The sequence below is a fragment of the Chrysochloris asiatica genome, unplaced genomic scaffold, assembly GCF_000296735.1.
Source record: "Chrysochloris asiatica unplaced genomic scaffold, ChrAsi1.0 scaffold00152, whole genome shotgun sequence".
Classification (NCBI taxonomy): Eukaryota; Metazoa; Chordata; class Mammalia; order Afrosoricida; family Chrysochloridae; genus Chrysochloris; species Chrysochloris asiatica.
The window spans coordinates 4,066,556-4,074,142 of NW_006408670.1; the positions used below are offsets into that span (position 1 = coordinate 4,066,556).

Sequence of the window (7,587 nt, forward strand, 5' to 3'; positions counted from 1 at the left end):
CAATAATGGTCTTATGCAATATTTCACCTTTTATGACTGACTAATTTTTCTTAGCATAATGTCCTCAAGGTTCATCCATGTTATGTGTTGGCTTGCAGCTTCCTTGTTGTTCTTCATGGTAGCATACTATTCCATTGTGTGTAAGTACCACAGTTTGTTTACCCATTCTTCAATTGATGGGCACTTAGGCTGTCTCCATCTTTTTGCTATTATAAATAGTGCTGCTATGAACATTGGTGTGCATATATCTACTCATGTTATGGATCATATTTTTTGTGGGCAAATACCAAGTAGAGGAATTGCTGGATCAAATGGTATTTCTATTTCCAACCTTCTGAGGAAGCACCATATTGCTTTCCAGAGAGGTTAGACCATTCTGCAATCCCACCAGCAATGAAGGAGTTTCACAGTCTCTCCACATCCTTGCCAGCATTTATTGTCCTCTGCTTTTTTGATCTTTGCTGTTATTGCTGAAGTGAGATGATATCTCACTGTTGTTTTGATTTTCATCTTTCTGATGGCTAGTGATCATGAACATTTCTTCATATGTTTGTTGGCTGCATGGATCTCCTCCTTGGTGAAGTGTCTGTTCATGTCCTGTGCCCATTTTTTATTTGGGTCATTTATCTTTTTCTTGTAGAGGTGTTGTAGTTTCGTATATATTTAGAAATGAGTCCCTTATCTGATGCATCATTGCAAAAGATTTTTTCCCATTCTGTGGGTTCCCTTTCTACTCTTTTGGTGAAGTCTTTTGATGCACATAAGTTTTTAATTTTTAATATGTCTGAGTCATCTATTTTGTCTATTTTTGTTTGTGTACTTTTCAAAATGTTTGGTATTCTGTATATGCCCAGAATTAGCACCCTGACATTTGTCCTTGTTTTTACATTGATGACCTTCAGAATTTTGGGGTTCATATTTAGATGTTTGATGCATGCTGAGTTCATTGTTGTATAGGGTGTGAGGTGAAGGTCTTGTTTCATTCTTTTGCATATCACTTTCCAGTTCTGCCAGCACCATTGTTATAGAGACTGTCTCCTCCCCAAGCAATATGCCCAGGCACTTGTCAAAAATCATTTGTCTGTATGTGGATGGTTTAATTTCTGGATTCTTGATTATGTTCCATTGATCAATGTATCTTTCATTATACCAGTACCAGGCTGTTTTGCCCACTGTAGCCATGTAGGAAATTTTGAAGTCGGGGAGTGAGAGATCTCCAATATTGTTCTCCTTAAGCAGTGCTGTGCTTATTCTGGGTCTCTTTCCTTTCCATATAAAGTTAGCAATTGTCTATTCCATCTCTTTGAAGAATGTTGTTGGAATCTGGATTGGGATTGCATTATATGTGCAAATTGCTTTGGGCAGTACTGACATTTTCATGATGTTGAGACTTCCTATCCAGTAACTTGGTATGTTTTTCCACTTCTGTAATTCTTTGTTCATTTCTTGTAGTAGTGTTTTATAATTTTCTTTGTATAAGTCCTTTTTTTCCTCTGGTTACGTTTTTTCCTAGATGTTTCATCCTTTGGGCAGCTTTTGTAAATGGTATTGCTCGCCTAATGCCCTTTTCAGTGCTGTCATTGTTGCTATAGAGGAATCCAACTGATTTTTGTATGTTGACCTTATACCTTGCCACTTTTCTAAATCTTCCAATGAGGTGCAGTAGTTTTTTTTTTTTTACTACGTCTTGGGGTTTTCTATGTATAGGATCATGTTGTCTGCAAATAGAAAGAGTTTTATTTCCTCTTTGCCAGTTTGGATGCCTTTAATTTCTCTATCATGCCATATAGCTCTGGCTAAAACTTCCAGCACAATATTGAATAGGAGTGGTGCCAAAGGGCAACCTTTTCTGGTTCCCATTCGCAGAGGGAAGGCTTTCAATTTCTCTCCATTGAGAGTGATGTAGGCTGTTAGTTTTGTATATATGCTTTTAATTATGTTGAGGAATTTCCCTTCAGTTCCTACTTTGTTGAGTGTGTTTATAAGGAATGGATGTTGGATTTTGTCAAATGCCTGTTCTGCATCAATCGATATGATCATGTGGTTCTTTTCCTTTTTCTTATTTATATGGTGGATTACATTGATTGTTTTTCTAATGTTGAACCATCCTTGCATTCCTTTTATGATGTATTATTTTTTTGATGTGCTGTTGGATTATGTTGGCTAGGATTTTGTTGAGAATTTTTACATCTATATTCATGGGGGATATTGGTCTATAATTTTCTTTCATAGTGATGTCCTTCCCTCGTTTTTATATGAAGGTTATGCTTGCTTCATAGAAAGTATTAGGGAGTTTTCCATCCTTTTATATATTCTGTAATAATTTGAGTAGAATTGGTGACAGTTCTTCCCTGAATGCCTTTTAGAACTCACCCATGAAACTATCTGGGTCTGGTCTTCTTTTGGTTGGGAGATTTTTGATGACCTGATCAATTTCTTATTTTGTTGTGGGTTTGCTCAAACTTCCTACTTCACTCTGAGTAAGTTTAGGTAGATCATGTTTTTCTAGAATATATCCATCTCTTCTAGGTTTTCAAATTTGTTTAGTATTCTATGATTATCCTTTTGATTTCCTTTGGTTCCATTGTGACATCGCCCATGTGGTTTCTAATATGAGTTATTTGTGTCCTCTCCATCTTTTCTCTTGTTAGTTTGCCAATGGTTTGTTAATTTTATTAATTCTTTCAAAGAACTAGCTTCTTGTTTTGTTGATTCTTTGTTCAGATTTTTCTGTTTTCCATCTCATTTATTTCTGCTCTTATCTTTATTATTCCCTTTCTTTTGGTGACTGTAGGTTCCCTCTGTTGGTCAGTTTTTCATTGTTGGCAATGCTGTGTTAATGTGTTAATTATGGTTCTTTCTTCTTTTTGAATGTGCCCATTTATCACAATAAATTGTCCTCTCAGCACTGCTCTGACCATGTCCCAAAGATTTTAGTATGTTGTGTTTTCATTCTCATTTGTTTCTAGGAACTTTGTGAATTCACATTTAATATCTTCTTTTACCCAGTTGCTTTTCAGCAGGGTGTTGTTCAGTTTCCATGCATTCAACTTTATTTCCTTGGTCTTCTTATTGTTGGTTTCTAGTTTTATAGGATTGTGGTCTGAAAGGATGCTTTATAGGATTTTGATGTTTTTAAATTTATGGGGGCTTGTTCTGGAAAATGTTCCGTGCGCACTAGAGAAGAATGTATATTGTGCTGTTGTTGGGTTAGATGCTCTGTATACATCTATGAGGTCAAGTTGTTTGATTGTGTTGTTTAGTTCCTTTGTAACTTTATCGAGTTTATTTCTAGTTGTTCTGTGCCTTTTCAAATGTGGCATATTAAAATCTGTCACATAATTGTAGATTTATCTATTTCTTTCTTCAATTCTAGTAAGGTTTGCTTCATGTATCTAGATGCTCTTTCATTGGGAGCGTAGATATTTTTTATGGTTATGTCGTCTTGCTCAATTGACCCTTTGATCATGAGATAGAGTCCTTCTTTGTCTCTTATGCTAGTTTTTAACTTAAAGTTTACTTTGTTGTAGATTAGTATTGCCACTCCAGCTTGTTTATTGTTGCAGTTAGCTTGGTATATATTTTTTTCCATCCTTTAATTTTTAGTTTAAGTTGTGTCTCTTGCAGGCAGCATATTGAAGGGTCTTGTTTTCTTATCCATTCTGCCACTCTCTGTCTCTTCAATGGTTCATTTAATCCATTGACATTCACTGTAATTATCAATAAGTATGAATTAATTGCTACCATTATGTTACTTTTTGGTAGTGCTGTTTGTTCTTTTGTTCTGCGTGCCTTCTTGTGTTGCATTTATGTTTTTTTGTGCTATTTCTTGTCGGTTTCTTCTTAGTTTTCCTGTTTGCTTGTTCTGCCTGGAAGTTCATGTTCATGGTATGTTGTGAAGTATTAACTTTCTTTGGGGTTACCTTATAGTCTACTAACTTTTCTCTCCATTTAAGATAATCTATTATATCCTGTAATCTACCTGAGATCCTTACCACCTGGATATCTGTTGCTACATTAATCCCTTATTTGACATTGATATAATTTTTATCTTCAGTTGACCTCCCAGCTCTTTTGAATTCATTGTTGTAGTCATGTTCTGTTCTGGACTCTGCTGTCTGTCGACTGAGTTCCAGGTGGTGTTGCCATGCCTGTCAATCTCTGGTTGTTTTCTGTTCTTGTTGGTTTTCAGTCCAAAGAACTCCCTTTAGGATGTTTTGAAGTGCTGGATTGGTTTTGATAATATCTCTCAGATTCTGTTTATTGTGGGATGTTTTTATTGTACCTTCATATTTGATTGATAGTTTTACTGTAGACAATTCTTGGTTGGCAGTTTTTTTCTTGTAGGGTTTTGTATATGTCTCTCCATTGCCTTCTTGCCTGCATGGTTAGTTCTGAATAGTCAGAGCTTGCCTTTATAAGAGACACTTCTCTTCTCCCTGGCCGCTTTTAGTATTCTCTCCTTGTCTTTGATTTTGGAGAGCTTGATTATCGTATGTCTTGGTGACTTTCTTTTGGGGTCTATCCTTCCTGGGGTATGTCCAGCTTCTAGAATGTTTATTTTCTCATCTTTCAAGATGTTAGGGGAATTTTCTTCTAGAAGCTCTTCAACTATGTGTGAATTTCTCTGATTCTTCCTGTTCCAGAATACCAATAATTCTTAAGTTGTTCCTCTTCATGTTATCCAGCATGAATCTTAAACTCTCTTCATAATTATTTATTCTTTTTTCTGTTTGCTATCTTAGCAGTATTGAGAGATTTGTCTTCCAGCACGCTAGTTCTGGCTTCCATCTCTTCTATTCTGCTCCTTTCCTCTTTCAGTGAAGTGCCCATTTCTGATATTTTATTATTAATCATCTGGACCTCTTTTTGCAGGTTTTAAATTGTTTCCAATGCTGTATCAATCATATTTGATTATTCTTGTAGTACTTTCATGACTTCTTCCTAGTTTTCCTCCACCCCTTTTTGGAACATTTGAATTTGTTTCCATATCATTCTTCTGAATTCTTTCTCAGACATATCTAAAACCTGCTCTTCCTCTTCTAGAAAGCCTTTGTCTGTCTCCAGCTCATTTGCCTCATCAACTGTCTTCTATTTGGGGACATGTTTTGATATCTTTTGTTTTTCATTTCCAATAGTTATGTGGTTTTTTAATGCTTAAATGGATGTTTGTTGTGTTATTAAGCTTACTGGGTGTCTCCTGGTCAATATGATCAGGAGATAAGCTTCCTTTTTCACATGTAATGTTTAGCAGCTGTTATTGGCTCTTGTCTCAATGGTGAAATATTATGTGGTATGCTTGTACCTTGGCTATATGGCCACGATTGCTATCACTTCTTAGGTAACATAGGGAGAAAAATCTCCTACCTCCAGGAAAAATGTGTGTTGAAAAGGTCCAAAAGTAGAGGCAATATAAAAGCAGAGACAAGAATCCTTGCTTGTAGTGTGGGTGCCCTTTGCTGGTCTGGCTGTAATCCAGCCCTTCTGACTTCCTCCCAGGCAGGATGGCTGCAGAGGGAGTCCAGTGCTGTGTGGCTCTCTCTCTCTATGACGTGGGAAAGCTGTAGTCTCAATGCTGGACCTTCCTGGGGTGTTCACACCCACCTGCTTGAAGGGGTCTGAGCTCGGCAAAGAGGGCACAACAGTGAAGGGGAGGGGAAAAAAAAAAAAAAAACGTATGAAATGTCTTACACCTCCTTTTGCAGCTTTCACTTCTATGCTTTCAGTGCTGGTGCTCTCTGCCAGCCTGGCTATAGTCCCACTCTCTGACTTCCTCTGGGGCGGGATGGCTGCAGAGGGAGTCCCGTGCTTATTTTCAAAAAACAATACTTTCCTTAATACCAAGTTTTTCCCGCTTGCGGTTTTGGGTAACTGATGCTCAGACCTTTATGACAGATCCAAAGCTCTGGTGTAGTTTCGTGAGAGCCTTGTCCCTAGGATTTCAGCCCCTCCCCAACAGACCCTACCTGACTCTGCTCTGACACCATCACCAACCGACCAAATGCTTCATAGAACTTTTTGAAACAATGTTGTATTTATGATTCCTTAAGCAAGTCACTCAATCTCTCTAGTCCTCCAATTATTTAAGATAACTAATTTATGATTCCTTTGGTCTAATGGATAAAAAGAGATGTTGTTGAAGTTGTTATTAAATGCCATGAAGTTGGCTCCAACCCTGTATAGTGTTTCCCTGTGGAAGCTTCTTGTAGGCATTTTTTTTTTGAAGAAAATAACTTTATTCTAATTAATTCAAACAATTACATCACAATAGCTAGTTTAAGGAGGCCTCACAAACTTCTGTCCCACCCCAAACTTAACTTCACCTCCAAGCTCTTCTCCATGGTGATTGTGAAGCAAGGGGGTTGTTGATGAGGGAGGAGAGGGTTAACTGGTGCCGCACACGTTACACTAACAATTGTAGTTGTATGTTAAATTAACTTGGTCAGGAAAGATGATTTTCCATTTCTTCAACTTGAACTTCTTGATTATGCTAATCCATTTGCAAATCAGCATTGCTTCAGCACCTCACTGAACTCCTCACAGAGCTTGAGGTCACCCTGGTTCTGGGCACACTCCAAAAATTGTTTCATCTCTTAGTGGCAAGGGCCAAACTGCTGCTGCTGCTGCTGCTGCTGCTGGTATACTGGCTGGGCGCCCTGAGGTTCCTGGTAAGTGATGTCAGGCCTTGCTGCGGGCTCAACTTGACTTCCTCCACTGAAGCCTCCGGTGATGACGTGGCCCAGCGTGTGCCCGACAGCAGAGCCTACGGCCACACCCGCCGCTGTGGTTGCCATCTGGGCCATCAGACCTGGCTGCCTGGGGGCAGCAGCGGGTGAGCCCACTGCTGACGGTGCGGCCGCTGCTGGTGGATGAGCAGCTGGAGCTGGCCTGGGGGCAGCTCTCATCTGAGGTGCCCGGCTGGCCGGAGGGGCCACCCGGGAAGTGCGGCTCAGACTTCCACGCGGCATCTTCACTTAGCGGCTGGGGGATTCTGGATACGAGAAACGCTGAGGTCTGAGCTGAGCCCTTGTAGGTTTTCTTTGTTTTTTAATAGATCTTTTCTTTCTCTGGTTAGATTTATTCCTAAATATTTCATCCTTTGGTCAGCTATTATAAATGGTATTGCTTTCCTAATTTCCTTTCCAGCACTTTCATTGTTAGTATAGAGTAATCAGACTGATTTTTGTATATTGATCTTGTACTCTGCCACTTTATTGAATCTTCCAATGAGTTCTAGTAGGTTTTTTGTTGAGTCTCTATGTATAGGAACATATCATCTGCAAATAGAGTTTTACTTCTTTGCCAATCTGAATGCCTTTGATTTCTGTATCTTGCCTTATAGCTCTGGCTAAGACTTCCCACACAATCTGAATGTTGTTGTTGTTAGGTGCCATCGAGTCGGTAGTGACCTTATGCAGAGCAGAACGAAACACTGCCCAATGCTGAACCAACCTCACTACTGTTGCCACGCCTGAGTACATCAATGCTGCCAACCTGGCAATTCCATCTCGTTGGGGGTTTTCCTCTTTTTCTCTGACCCTCCACCTTACCAAACGTGATATCCTTCTTCAGCTACTGGTCCCTCCT

At 39.0% G+C, this 7,587-nt stretch overlaps 1 protein-coding gene and 1 pseudogene across 2 annotated transcripts in view; one reads left to right on the forward strand and one right to left on the reverse strand.

The window, feature by feature from the left end:
- Positions 1-7,587, forward strand: part of ARHGEF9 (Cdc42 guanine nucleotide exchange factor (GEF) 9) — a 392,374-nt gene that overhangs the window by 287,702 nt on the left and 97,085 nt on the right. The window lies entirely within an intron of this gene.
- LOC102810904 lies at positions 6,486-6,968 on the reverse strand (annotated as a pseudogene).